Source organism: Rhincodon typus, chromosome 13 (assembly GCF_021869965.1).
Source record: "Rhincodon typus isolate 14 chromosome 13, sRhiTyp1.1, whole genome shotgun sequence".
NCBI lineage: Eukaryota > Metazoa > Chordata > Chondrichthyes > Orectolobiformes > Rhincodontidae > Rhincodon > Rhincodon typus.
In genome coordinates this window covers 59,359,055-59,374,607 of record NC_063344.1, presented here as the reverse complement: position 1 = coordinate 59,374,607, position 15,553 = coordinate 59,359,055, and the positions used below count along the sequence as shown (strand labels likewise).

Sequence of the window (15,553 nt, the reverse complement as noted above, 5' to 3'; positions counted from 1 at the left end):
TATTTCACTTTTTTTTTCTTTTTATTACTCTGGGGATGCAACGTAGCCAGTCGTGGTGAATTAGAGTTGTCCCAAGTCTTGTGGACAACAAATATGGCACAGACAGAAGTTAGATTCTGGGACCATCTTGCTCTGTCTAGCTTGGTTTCACAAGGGGATGTATATTACTGAACCACAGGGAGAATGTCTGGAACAAGATTTGTGGTTTAGTCAGGAGGTTTCCAGAAATCATTATATCTAATACAATTAACCTATAAAAAACAGTAGAGAATGTCACAGATCGTAATGAGTGTTTAAGAATACAATCTTGCATGCAGAATAAGGAAACCGCATGGGTCCCAGTTATGCCTGCCTCTTTATGGGGTATGTGGAAAGATCCTTGTTCCAGTCTTACACTGGCCCCCTCCCATAACTCTTTTCTCGGTACATTGATGACTGCCTCTGTGCTGCTTCATGCTCTCACCAGGACCTTGAAAAATTCATTCATTTTGCCTCCAGTTTCCACCCCTCTATAACTTTCACATCGTCCATTTCTGAGATTTCCCTTCCTTTCCTTGACCTCTCTGTCTGCATTTTGGGGAATAAACTGTTCACTGCCATCCACTACAGAGCCACTGACTCCCATAGCTACCTTCATTACAGTTCTCCATATCCCACATCCTGCAAGGACTCCATCCTATTCTCCCAGTTCCTTCACCTACGGCGTATCTGTTTGGATGATGCCATCTACCAAAACAGTGCTACTGACATGGATTCCTTCTTCCAGAACCATGGTTTCCCACCCACTGTGATCGACAGGGCCCTCAACCACATCCAACCCATCACCCGTGCTTCTGCCTTTGCCCCTTCCCATCACTCACAACAGCGTGATCGGGTTCCCCTTGTCCTCACTTTTCATCCCACCAGCCTCCTCATTCAAAGGATCATTCTGTGCCATTTCAGACAACTCTGGCAGAACCGCACCACCAAACGCATCTTCCCTTCACTTACCCTATCTGTATTTCACGGGGATCATTTCCTCCACGACACCCTAGTCCATTCTACAACCACCCATACCAGCCTCCCTCTCCACAGCACCTTCCCGTGTAACTGCAGGAAGTGCTCCTTCACCTCCTCCCTGCTCACAATCCAAGGGCCTAAACAGCCTTTCCAGGTGAAATAGCATTTCACCTGTACCACCTCCAACCTTGTTTACTGTTGGCTTACACTACATTGGAGAAACCAAATGCAGACTGGGTGAGCGCTTTGCGGAACAACTTTGGTCTATGCGCAAGCAGGACACTGACCTTCCTGTAGTCGGTCATTTTAACACAGCAAATCTCCTGGCGGAGTGAATATAACCAGCGGCTGTCGAGAACAATGTATTTCAGGGGATAGAAAGGCCCACAGATTGCTGGAATGAAACATCTTATGAAATGCCACATGAATTAGATGTTTTTTTTCTCATCCTTTTAGCTATTCTATGTTACAAATGGCTTTAAGTGAGTATTGGGTAAATGACAGCATCAATTATCTATCTCCTTTTTAACCAGTGAAATTTAAGGAGAAAGAAGATGGTAGAGTGAACAATGAAGAAAGAATAAAAATGCATTAGAGTCAAACTAGACCATGAAAGAGAAATAAAAAGGGGGAGAAACTGTGAATTGAGTGAATAAAACAAAGTGAAAGAAAAATTGGCATAAGTACCACCTTGAACTTTCTGTGGTGAGTTTAACTCCTATTGTGGTACAAATTCTGAAATTTCTTGTAACTCACATATAGGAAGGGCAAACTACTGTTTTTAACAAGGCCAACAACAGGGTTGATGGAAGATCACCCAGCAATTTATAATGATTCACGACTCACATCACATCTTTTCATTGTCACCCAGCACTCAGTGATAGTGGAATTCACTGTGAACTCACCATTGTGTGTCAAGGCAAATAGTGTAGTCAGTGCTAGGTATGACGGCCAATCTTTACCTGCACTCACCTGTGCTGTCATCAGATTTGTTTTCAAAAAATGTACTTTGTTCACAACATTTGTTAATATAAAATGCAAGACCATTTCAACTTCACTCTTATTGAATTTGGAGTAATATTCAACTTGTTCTCATACATCATGTTCCACAGAATTTGATTTTGAGGGACTTGATATTTACAAAATGCATTCCAAGTCAGGTGTACATTCCAAGGGTGGAAACAATTCCAATTAGAAATTGTGCAAAAAGTATGAAGATTTCTTCTATTATACTCTGATGTGCCTCGAAACATTCCCAATCTTTTTGTTTTAGGATCCATATTCTTTCTGAGATAGAGAGCCCACTGGATTCTATAGTTTCCAGTCTCTCTATACACTATGATCGAGAATCTGAGACATCTGCCTTTCCATTGTGCATCTTTAATGGCTGTTCCAAGCTTCAAAACGTCCCTTAGCATGTAGCCCTGGACATTGGAACGTGACAGTCTGCAACACTTGGATGAAGACCAGCAAGTTTCAGGCAGACTAAAGAGTGTCTTCCAATGAGTTGATGGTTCTGGAGCTGCAGTTGATGTTTGACTTGGTGGTCCTCCATGAGAACAACCCGTAGAGCATGTCACAAAGAGTGCTTGGGATGAACCTCACCCAAAACCACTGCACCTCTCTCCAAATCGTCTGTGCAGTGGTAAATAGAGGTGAGACACAGAGGTGGACAACAGTTTCTTCCTAAACTTGAAGGCAGTGTGCAGAGGATGTGAGAATCTGGGCATGTAAGGACTATCTAATGGGAATGACCTTTCCCATCTCCACCAATATATATCTTGGTGCTTGTTTACAAATTCTGCCACAAGACTTTGTTGGAGGGGTAGTTACCATGACAGGATGTAAATTTCCCAAGACATACCGTATTGTGAGAAAGCACCTTTTCAGTGATCTGAGCCAGGATGTTAATGGAAATTGGCTCATCTGTCACTTCCACTTGCTTCCGAGGACCAATTCTCAGAGGCAGGAGAAAAGTAGGAGGGTGAATCAGCTCTGGCATCCCATGAATCAATTTGATTACAAGCTATGAATGAAAGCTTCTTGGGTAAGGTGGAGACTCCTTAAGGTAGGAGCCATTGGAACGCTGTTACAGGAAAGGAGTCCTAAAGCTTCAGTGGGGGGGGGGGGGGGGACAACAAGAAAAGAAGGGTCCTGACCTGAAACGTCGACTTTCCTACTCCTCTGATGCTGCCTGACCTGCTGTGTTCCTCCAGCTCCACACTGCGTTGTCTCTGCATTGAAGTCTATTTGGATTTGCATAGAAGTGATTTTCATTCATGTCAGCAAAGGGGATTGTGTCCTTTAAATAGACAGAATATACTGTTGTATTTGAGAGAGAGAGAGTTATTTACTTGCGTTTCTTAGTCCAGCATCTTAAATCTAGCAGGGTGGCCCTCAGCCGTGTTATTTCTCTCCAACAATGGACTGGCTTCTGGGAACAAGAAGCATTGAGTGATTTTCTCTTTAAAAATTCATGACTATTAGATGGTGTGAATTAACAGTTGTATTGCAGTGGGCAAGTGGGAAAATTACAACTGGAGTCAGCTGCAGGACAATTGGATTCTGCTTCGCTTAGCTGTGGGGAATATTTTTAACAGAGGAATTGAGAAACATACTGTCTGCTTGTCTCTCACTTTACCCCTTCCTCTCTTGATCCTTTGATCACCTGCCTTTGCTGACAGTGCATCAAGTGCTTTCCATTGTCACCACGACTGTCCAAATGATTACGTTAGTTGCTAAGTTATTGTGTGTCAATCTCTGTTTACCATTACTCTTGCTACAGTTGAAAGGTAACTTGCCCGATGCCTTTGCTGTAAAAAAAATCAATGTGATTATGTGTATTGGGAGACTGCACTGATATAATTCTTTTCTGTGCCATTTAAGGGTTTGTTTTGTTTTTAAGGAGAAATAATCATCCTATTAACATGAGATGTTTTTTCAACGTCATGTAAGGTTAATTTTGTCAGCAGCGGGAGTAAAGTATTCAACACTAAGCCACCTTTTGTTTCTCACCTAAGCAGTGAACTCCTGTTCAGTCTCTACTCTTCTGATCCCAGGCCCTTCAACTTGGCCTGTCACAGCTTGCAACTGTGCTGCAGGGATGCCTGGAAAGGGCAAGGACCGAGTCCAAAGTCTGGGTGAAAAGTGAGCTCAGAGAGTTTGAGAAACGGGAGTGCTGCCAGTTTGATGGTTAGGTTGGGGAGTCATGCGCAAGAGATCAGACCAGATGCCATGGTCCTGCTGTTAATGATGGCGAGGAAGGGGTAAAGTTTTTGTCTGAAGTGGGAAGAAATTAAAGAACTGTGGTCAATTGCTGGATTATCAGTTTAGAGATTTGCCTAATGCTGATCATGTGACTGATATCACGTGGTTAAAGTGACGAATCAGCATTTATAGAATTAAAGGAAGGAAACAATCAATTTAATTCGGCTAACCTTCATTTCAGCACTAATCCTTATTTACACAAACTTCCTCTGACCCCATGTTCCTTTGTGCCATGCCTTTAACAATCTAACCTATACTTAAATGTTGACATGATTTTCAATCAGCAACTTTAGTAGTACATTTTTCAACCTCACAACCCACGAAATGGTCTCTCCTGTGGCCAAAATTTCAGGTCTAATCTCATTTATGTCCTTTAATTTTAGACCCCTAAACAACTGAAAACAGTGTGTTTCTATCTTTTCTTTCCCATCGCTTCAACACTTCATGTTTATAATATCTTAATCTCATGTCACAGTGAAACAATGGTAATGAGTCCAGAGAAAGTCTGTAATTATTCATAATGATTTCTCAAGATGAACACATGTATGTCATGACACTAATACCTACTGGAATGCTCTTGTCTTTTTTTTTCAAAAAGTTTGCATATTATTGTTGCCAGGTTATTAGTGAATGATACTCTTGCTTCTTCAAGACTACTTCAAGGTTGTTTTTACCTTGATTATTGCTTTATTCAAATGTGGTTAAACAACTGTCATAGACTGTAATAGACACTCAAAATGACCTCTGGCCATTTTTAAATGAGCCAGCAAAGTGGTTACTCAGATGACAGGGATTAGTGGATAATTCTTGTTAACAGGAACTATGGGTGGTTACTTTATCCGAACCCAATGAGGTTGAGGTCAGAAATGGATGAGAGCTAATAACACAACACAAAACCGATCTGAGGTATTGGGTGGATCATGGAGGGTGTATTGCCAACCTGATGGTTTGGGTGTCGGCTTAAACTTTTATTTCTCATAATTGCATTGATTGAAATTCAGTGAAACCTTACCCTCAAAGTCTGGTTAACCCTTTACCTTCCCATTTCTAATTTTGGGATGGTAAGTTCTATGAACCGATATGCCTTCTTTATCTTTCCTGAATGCTGACCTCCGCAGCCCTGTTGACCTCCTATATATAATTCAAGTGGATACAGATGTGTTCAACATACTGAACAATAGGAGCACCTTTACCTTGACCATAGGTTTGCTTCTTTTTACATTTTCAATGCATCTGCAGGTATGAGAACCACAGATTTGAGATTGGAGGTGATCTTCTAATATCAAAGGACCTCACAACTATAGATTTTTCATGAGATGTTGCAGAGTTCCTTTGTGGACCAAAGAAGAGGACGGCTTGAAAAGGTGATCTTTTTTCAGATCTGTGTGAGGATTCAGATCATCCTGATAGTATCCACGCTTGTCTACATTCTCCTACCAAAGGACTGATTCCATTAAAATTGTTATAATGCTCATGGAGATCAATAACTTCCTAATGGATGAATTTCAGAGAATCTGATGGAAAGGACGAGGTTTCCCAATTTAACAGTTCAGTTGTAACAAACTGAAATCAATGTAGATCAGATATCACTTAACAATTAATGTACCAAATGAAGGAAAATATACTCACATTGACTAATTAATGAGGTGTATATTACAGCTTATCTATCTGTGCACTGCGCTTTTGGCAGACGTCCTAGGTTACTCCCAGCTTTCCAGCACGCTGACTTCTCCCTGTCATGCCAGGTTGAACGTTCATAGAATCCCTACAGTATGGAAACAGACCATTTGGCCCACCAAGTCCACACTGCCCCTCCGAAGAGCATCCCACTCAGACCCATTTTCCTATGCTGTATTTACCACGTCTAACCCACCTAACCTAGACATCCCTGGGCACTATTAACAATTTAACATAGCCAATCCACCTACCCTGCACATCTTTAGACTGTGGGAGGAAACTGGAGCGCCTAGAGGAAACCCATGCAGACATGCGGAGAATGTGCAAACTCTACACAGGCAGTTGTGTGAGGTTGGAATTGAACCTGGGTCCTTGGTGCTGTGAGGCAGCTGTGCTAACCACTGAGCCACTATGCTCCCCCACCCCGATTGAAAAAATTCCAATGCAACATCACCCGACCAACATGTCAGTGTAACAGATTTCAGACAATAATGGAAGGAAGTATGCGGTGAGAAGGAGCAGAAAGGAACAATATGCGTTGGCCGGGAATTGAACCCAGGCCTCCTGCATGGTGGGCGGGAATTCTACCGTTGAACCACCAATGCAAGCAGCACTTCCAGTGTCCTTCAGGAAATCATTCCACCCAACCAGTTTTGCCGAATTGACTTTCGATAGCTGGGCCCAACTTGGTAAAATCTCAGTTCTTTAATTCTCCAAGCGTCGTGTCAGCCTTGTCCCCTTCCTTTTAACCAGACAACCAGTTTTTTACAATTGTTCTGTTTAATTGTTAATGCAAAATAGTTCGCCTAGGTCTTCACAGCAGTAGCTGCTTTCTTCCTCTCTTTCTTAGCCCATCTGCGCATGTCTCCCAACAGCGTGTCGTCCCTCTTTCAAGGTGTGAAGACTCTACATTGCTTTTTAGTAAATTTTGGTTTTGATGTCTTTCCCCAAATTAACCAGACAAAGAGGACTCATTTGCAGTGAGATATCTAGTATGACCATCATTCGTGTCCAGGACATGCTATTTTACCTTCGATTTAAAGGAGAAATTTTATGATATAACCACAAAAACGATTTGGCTTTGAGAAAAAAAAATACAGATTGGATAGCATACCTGCCCTCTCCATGTTGCATGATTTCCTGCTTTTCCATGTCCACCTTGCTCCCCTCAAAAGACAGCACTGGGGACTCATTTACACCCAGGTGGTAGACAGTCAACATCATTCCGACATTTTTAAGAAAAACTTCAGTTTCTATTCAACACAGCTTAACACCTCATCTTGAGCAGAAGAACCAAGATCAGGAACTCATCAAGGCAAAATTTACAGTAATAGGTTTGTTCTGTACTCTGCCACTTCTATTCCCAAGACTCATTCTGCTCTAAGTTAATACCATCTCCACACTTCTGTACTAGTCTGATGACCATTGTTCCTTCTCTTTTTCTCTCTCTGTACTGTAAAGGTTAACACAGTGAGCCGATTAGCTCGAGATTTCATCGTCCTTACTTACTGTTTGTTACATTTCATCTGTAATCCCATCACATCCCCTTGTTGACTGTTACTATGTACTGTATTTACCAGGAGCAGTATTGGTTTGGCTGCCATCCACATTGTCTAAATGTAAGACTTTCTGTGCAGCACTTGCCGATAATGATTGATTTTTTTTACTTTTCTGGTTGGACACAATACTCTAGGTTTCAATCTCAGATCAGCAGAACTAGAAGAATCTTATCCAATAACAAAGTAGCTTTTAGAGAGACTTGATCTTCATTTGGTTCCCTCCCCTCAAAACTCACCTCCACATTTTCTGAATCTGACCCAAGGCCAGGGATTTTCATTCAGACATTGTATTTTCATGTTAGATTTTCTCTTTCAAATGAACAACCCTGTATAGTATCAGAGATAGTAGGAACTGCAGATGCTGGAGAATCTGAGATAACAAGGTGTAGAGCTGGATGAACACAGCAGGCCAAGCAGCATCATAGGAGCAGGAAGGCTGACGTTTCGGGCCTAGACCCTTCATCAGAAAATCAGTAATAGATTTGTTCTGTACTCTGCCACTTCTATTCCCAAGACTCATTCTGCTTTAAGTTAATACCATCTCCACACTTTTGTACTAGTCTGATGACCATTGTTCCTTCTCTTTTTCTCTCTCCGTACTCTGTACTTTCTGATGAAGGGTCCAGGCCCGAAACATCAGCCTTCCTGCTCCTATGATGCTGCTTGGCCTGCTGTGTTCATCCAGCTATCCACCTTGTTAACCCTGTATAGTATTTTCCTTGGTGCTTGTACATTTAGTTATCATAAACTTTTATTGGTTAACCTGCAGGGGCGACACTGAGTTGCTTCAGTGTCAGCAGGCAGAAATGTACAGTAATACAACAAGTGCTGTAGGCCACCACAAACATCAGTAATAATTATCTGTGCACAGTGCAGCGATGGTGCAAATAATAATTAAGTAATTACAATGGTAAGCTAATTTATTGATCCCCTTTATCAGGTTGCAGAAGGTTTTAAGGAGGCCACATGTACCTTGTCACAACCACCTGGACACTGATAATGCCGGGGGACTATCTGTGACCCGTGGATCCTGCTTGGGTCATGCAGAATCCTGACAATGTGGAAGCAGGACACTCGGTCCATCAAGTCCACACCCACCCTCCAAAGAGCATCCCACCCAGACCTCCCCCACCCCAGTCTATCCCGGTCACCCTGCATTCCCAATGGCTAAGCCTGTATATTCTTGGACACTATGGGCAATTTGGAATGGCCAATCCACCTAGCCTGTACATCTTCGGACTATGGGAGGAAACCGGAGCACCCGGAGGAAACCCACGCAGACCCAGGGAGAACATGCAAACTCCATACAGACAGTCACCCAAGGGTGGAATCAAACTGGGATCTCTGGCGCTGTGAGGTAACAGTGCTAACCACTGAGCCACTGTGCACCCTGTTACTTGACCCTTAACTTCCTGTTTTGGTGAGGTCCATAAGAACATTCTGTAACTTAGCTGCCCTCCTCTGCAAATGGAATCGAAAACTAACAAGAATATGGGAGCTGTTTAATTTCAGCTATTTGGGTCGATTTCACCTTCAACGGCTATGCAGAACCCGATACCTACCCTTTTAGAAACTCCAGCCAGCTGTTTAAATCCAGTCGAGATGGCACACTGAGCTTCGTTATAATGTCTTCCACAAAATCTGGCACTTACAACAGCGTGGCACTCCATAATTGCACTCGGTTGCTGGGTTACTGTATCTGCTCAAGGCTCGAGGACAGGTGTTAAGCTCGCAGTCTTTCCATCTGAGTCTACTTTGGCTCAGTGGTAGCAATCTTGCTGTTGGGTCAAAGGGAGACAGCTGTCCATGTTTAACTAGTGTGCCAAGAGGAGCTGGATGTGATAGCAGGCTCTTTGCTCACCTGTTAGGTGAATCTGCAATGCAATGTGGACTTCACAAGCTTCAAAATCACCCCTCTCCTTATCGCATCCCAAAACCAGTCCAGCTCATCCCCGCCTCCCTAACCTGCTCTTCCTCCCACCTATCCACTCCTCCCACCTCAAGCCTCACCCCCATCTCCTACCTACTATCCTCATCCTGCCCCCTTGACCTGTCCATCCTCCCTGGACTGACCTATCCCCTTCCTAACTCCCCACCTACACTCACCTTTACTGGCTCCATCCCCGCCTCTTTGACCTGTCTGTCTCCTCTCCACCTACCTTCTCCTCTATCCATCTTCTATCCGCCTCCCCCTCTCTCCCTATTTATTTCAGAACCCCCTTCCCCTCCCCCATTTCTGAAGAAGGGTCTCGGCCCGAAACGTCAGCCTTCCTGCTCCTCTGATGCTGCTTGGCCTGCTGTGTTCATCCAGCTCTGCACCTTGGTATCTCAGATTCTCCAGCATCTGCAGTTCCTACTATCTCTGCAGTGTTATTGTCTGATTCGATGTTGGGTTATTTGCATTTAGGATTTCAGCTGACAGCAGGAGAGCAGGGCATTTGTCATCTGTAATATGAAAGCACCTTAAGCGCTTCAAGAACAAAACAACCCGGCAGCTGGTAGATGGGATTTATCTTGCTCTTCGCTACTTGGAGCTCCCTGTTTTCTCACCATTCATGTACCTGATACTTTGTCACCTGTGCCCAGTTTTCCCCTCTGTAATTGGCTAGCTGTAATCAGTTGAAGTCTGTTCTGTTCCTTTCTAGACTTCATTTCCACCAATTAAGTCTTAAAATTGATATTTCTGGGAAGCAGAAGTTTGAAAATATGCACGGTTCAGCACATTCAGAGACCTAATTCACTGAGAGATGGAAATGGTTTGGAACTGGGCACTCTGCTTTCTAGCAGTGAATGTCTGATTACTTTGATGAGCAAAAATAAATCAGCAGAAGTTTAATGCTCATTTGCTTTACTTCAATCCAATTCTCCTGAATGAATCAACTAGATTGAGATTCTGAGTCCAGCTCAAAAAGAAACATTTTATGTCTCTTTATGTGTCTGACACAAGGTCTTTCCTACACTTGAGATTATTCCACAGTTGCATTCAATAGGTATTTCAAAAAAAAAATACAACTCTGATATGAATTTGAGGTATGGTTACTGTTGTAATACAAGAATATATAGCAAAATTTGCACTCAGCACAGCCCCAAAAGCAGCAACGGAATCATTGGCCAGGTAATCCGCTTTCAATGACGTTATATGGAATCATTGTAAGAAAAATGAAATGTATGTCCATCCAGCCTGTCCAGGAGACTGCCCTGATTAACATACGCAGCTACTTCTCTTGCAAAAGGTGTTTTGTACCTCAGCCAGAAAGAAATCCAACTCTTACTTGAAGAAACTCAATGTATCCACTGATGCTTGACTCATAACTGTTAGCTGAGAGACAATGAATTGCCAAGGCAACAGAGGCAGCTCCTTATCGCACCCCCCATAGTCAACTCTCTAAATAAACCAAAGTCCAACCTAGTCAGGCTAAAGGTGATGAACCTATTGGGCAGCTGTATTTTTCCAGCACTGGTGTTGATGAACATTCCAGTCGTTTTGCAAACAAACCTTTCCAAACCGCTGGCTAGACCTCAGCTGGAGCATGGTGTCCAATTCTGGGCACTTTAAGAATAGGGTGTAGATGAGATTCACCACTTTGGTACTACGGACTTCTGTGGGCATACTGAAGAAGCTGGGATTATTGTTGTTTGAACAGAGAATGTTTATGGGAGAATGGATTTGAGGTGTTTTAAATTGAGGGAGTTTGGGTAAGAACATTGAGAGGAAAAAATTGGATATTTCCATTGGCAGGAGGATCAGTAACAAGAAAACATAGATTCAAGATAATTGCTAAAAGAAAGAGGCAAATGAAGAGAAAATGTTTGTTCAACAAGTTACCATGACCTGACTATACTGTCTAAAAGGATGGTGTACTCCGATGTATTAGTCACTTTCAGAAGGGAACTTATGTTCAAAAGAAATAAAAAACAATGTTGTTATGGGCTAAGAGCAGATGAGCAGGACCAATTGGAGGGCTCTTCCTAAAACTAGAATGGACATGATGAGCCAAATGGCCTCCTATAGTGTATAATTTGATGGCTTGTTTTCCTTATCTGACCAATTTTCCCTGTCTCTTAAATCCTATAGTTGACAATTGTATGATAACGGTGTCAGGGAATAGAGTAAATTTATTTTTTCAGCCTTTTATCCAATTTGAATAGATCGATACATATAAACATGATTTGCGAAACGTACTAATTTTAGATAAGTTGCCCAACTTCAGAAGTTGCTGGAAAAGCTCAGCAGGTGTGGCAGCATCTATGAAGAGAAAATCAGAGTTAACGTTTCGGGTGCAGTGAGCCTTCTGAGGAACCTATTGCCAGACCTCCTAAGCTTTTCCAGCAACTTGTGTTTTTGTCCCTGATTTACAGCATCCACCCAATTTCAGACGTGGCCAATGAACAGCTGGAAGTGTTCCACACCCATTGTACTGTTCCTACCCTACCAAGATTGTTTGCTTTTGATAGAGCTTGAACTGCTCCTTTTTCTGTTTGTGGGGCAGTTGACTTTGCAGTGACTCCTTGTTATAACATGCTCCCCACTCTTGGTGCAAACATAACCCATAGAACAGGACAGAGGCTCAGCAGGGCTTGTCCGATCAGAGCATGAGCGGTAATGTGATTGACTGTAATTTGTCGCACACCATTTCTTCCACAGGCTTTTTGTAATCAAATTATTCAGCATCTCCCAGTTTCAAGATGAGAGAACCAACATGTCATGGAAGGTAACACAATGTCAGCTGGTTGACTGTGGAGTGAGAGTGCTCTGCAAACCAATTAATAAAACAATTAACTGAGTATTGAGATTGCTGAGACAATTAGCCAAATGGCATTCCTTCCTGCATGGCTGTTCTTGCAGCAATGTGCACACATTCGTCACAAGAACAGCCACTCCAGGGGTTTCACTTCAATTTTCCTTCTTTCTCCAGCATGGAATAGAATGTGAGGGGTGTGCAGAATAACTGGGGTTTGCATTGAGCTGCCTTATCTGGGCTGTAGTCTGAACCCAAACCAATGGCTTGACTGACCCTGGGCCCACTGTTCAAATGGGACTTGAAAATTCCAGTGTTACTTGTGTTACAGAAACTGTGTACGATAAACAAGATTTGACAACATTCCATGCCAAGACATTCTGGTCTTACATACTGGTGTTGAGGTGTGTCAAACCCAAGGAGATTGGTGAAGTGTTTTCAATGTTTATTTTCTGTTCGCTGTCAAATGAATGTAGTATCATAGTAGCAGCCAGCATTTCATTAACACTTTCGAAGGATGTTCCCAACAGCTGACTAACTTAATCTCCACCATAAGGTCATGTTTGGCATGAAGGTCAGGTTATGTTTGGAAGGGACAAACTGATTGAGAATATGACACACTCAACAAGCATTGGGAGCCAAGTTCTAACTGCTGGCCCACCCCTTCAGGGCCAATGATGACATGCCATTAAATAAGCAGCAGTCAGTGACGAAAGGCAATCAAGTGTCCTGGCCATTGGCTGAGAGCTTCTGCATTAGCATCCACAAGATTGGTAGCCTCCAGAACCCAACTTGACAAGACTTTGAGTCCAGGAGCTATCATCTTCTGGTGCTTCAAAGTTTGCACATTTTCTGTGCGCAGCGGACAATGTTAGCAATGAGCTGTCTGGCTATGTAACTGGTCTTTCCTCAACCCTGCACATCTTTGCAGCTTTGCATTTGGAGAGGGGTTCACGTTCTACCACAAAACCTGTATCGAAATGACAGCAAATAATGGGCCAGAACAAATTTCTATACCTCTTTCTTCCATGGCAACCCTGTCCAGCCAACCAGAGAAATCTCGACTCATCAAGTTAAATAATTAACTTGCCTCATCTTTGAGCTTGTTTTCATTCGGGGTCATCGGCTTTGGGTTTGAGTAGACAATGGATTTTCCATGTTGGATATGGTTATCATGCTGGTCTGACTCTGCAAACTGGACAGTGCATTTCCTGGTTCCCTCACACTTAAACATTGGAACTGCAGGATCTTCCATTATCTCTACAGGTAACTTTGATCCTGAAGAACTGATCAGCTACACAGAGCCCGTGATCCGCTGTGTGATTCACCCAGTGGTGAACCAAAAGAGAGAGGAGTAGAAATGGGAACTGCATGTGATGCCACCGATTTTCGTAACTGTTCCTCAAGCTGAGAAAGAGCAGCTTTGTTGTCTCAGGTAAAGTAAGGAATGGGCCCATATGCTGGAAAGAAACACAGGTCCAACTTTGTACAGCCAAGACACTTAACTATAATAGCAAGAAACTGCATAAAGAATACACTTTGTGCAGCACTTTTCAGACACATCATTCATTTCTGTCCCACCTGATGTCAGAAATGTGTCATACATCATTGAGTCTTCTACCATATAGCGGAGACATCCTGAATTTCCTCAGAAAGTCGTTCGGGGTTGCTGTGACCTCAATAATACCAATTTGAACGGACAGGATTGTGTCTGCCTTAATCCTCCTCCCTAATCCTCCTCCCAATGCTGGCCTGCTACCTTGGCAGGGTATCTCCCACCTCCTTTTACATCCACTACCAAATACCTGAGACCCTCATTGGCTCTCTTTCCCTCGCTGGGTTGGCCCATGATGTTCCAATCCCTGCCCTCGCTCAGGACATGCCTCTCCCACCTGAAGCTGCAGAAAGAAGGCACAATAGGTGAGTGACAGAAAGAAGAAAAGATATGCGAGAGGAAATAGACAAAAATATCATGGAAGTGGAGGAGAAGGAAGCAACATGCACAGTCCAAGGAGTGAAGTGGGATATTGGAGGGAGGAATAGAAAGGAAGGAGTACATTGATGGATGTGTCCCATTCCCTGTGACATGCAGACACAGCCAGGGAGAAGAAAGAAGGAATGTTGTATTTGTCCAGAAATGAGCAATGCCACGCAAGATTCATGAGTTGCAGCCCAAAAAGAGCAAAGCATTCGTGGTTTTGAAACCCATCTTAGAGACTGTTTAAAACTTCGTTGTCTCATGGTAATTGTTTGACATGGAGTCAGGAGGAGGGGCACGAAAGAATACAGAAAAACTAGTGGCCTAATTTACGACTGCTGTTTTAATGTGAAGTAGACATGCACTTAAACATAGATCACACAAAGCAGTTACAGCATGTTACCTACATTGCTGAGGATATTCCAATTTGCAGTGTGTATCTGCCTTCTGTGAAGTAAATGGTGTCAGATTATAAATAGGTACAAATCCTTGTGTACACTCGAACCCCTATGTCCAAAGATGGGAGCCATGTTTATTTTTAAATCAAAAGAATTGCCTTGCTACATTCTGTGCAGTCCATGCTTATCTTTGTTTTAGTAATAGAATTTTTTCTCGTGCAGAATTTGTGAGTGATCTACCTAAATGAGCCCATGCCCTTATTGTGACCCTAGACCATTACTGTGATGCTGCTACACGCCATTAAGATTTGTGCTTCCAGATATACATACCTCATGTTGTCAAATGTTCATTGGCATTCCACTCCCTGCTGTGGCAATATTGACTGATTTGACAACCATTTCAATTTTAGACAGCAGTGCTGCCTTTGAGGATCTTCACTTGAACCAGTTCAAAAACAGTGTTGTGAGGCTGGGACCTTCGCTGTCATCTTGGCTTGACTCACCTCACTCTTTCTGATCTTGAATCCTGCTATTAAACCGCATGACTTTGTGGTCAGCGAGCAAGATATTGTAACCTGTGCCTGTTAATACAGGTGATACTGCATTTATCAGGTTGTCCATTTGTTCCGCACTTAACTTGTCCAGTGGCCACTCTCTCAAATCCAGATCAACAGTTGACATGGTTGAAAGAGCACAGCAATAATAAGCAAAAATATTTGATGTATTACTTCTGTAGGATAGAATGCTCTTCAAGGAAGAAACAGACCTTCAAAATAATTTTAGCAGAGGGTCTTCATTTATTTTGTTTGCATCTGTTTAGCAGCATTTGCAGATATATCAATGGAAATTGTGCTAGAATCTGTTACACACAGTATCATTAGGGGTAGAGGTACCTCATCTCTTCTTGGCTCTGTTGAAATAAAGTTTTCCATTTTA

General features: G+C 42.7%; 1 protein-coding gene and 1 non-coding gene across 10 annotated transcripts in view; one reads left to right on the top strand and one right to left on the bottom strand.

Moving 5' to 3' along the window:
- Window positions 1-15,553, top strand: part of LOC109935897 (heparan-sulfate 6-O-sulfotransferase 1-like) — a 310,111-nt gene that overhangs the window by 49,540 nt on the left and 245,018 nt on the right. Inside the window, exon 1 of one of the 9 annotated variants that reach the window (XR_007263504.1) lies at window positions 13,538-13,676. The exons of the other annotated variants lie outside the window; for them this stretch is intronic. The gene's annotated coding sequence lies outside the window, so the exon portion shown is untranslated. Of the gene's footprint in view, window positions 1-13,537; window positions 13,677-15,553 lie in introns of those variants that run through there. 9 annotated transcript variants of the gene reach the window in all.
- trnag-acc lies at window positions 6,478-6,548 on the bottom strand. The gene has a single exon. It is a non-coding gene; the product is annotated as a tRNA-Gly (tRNA).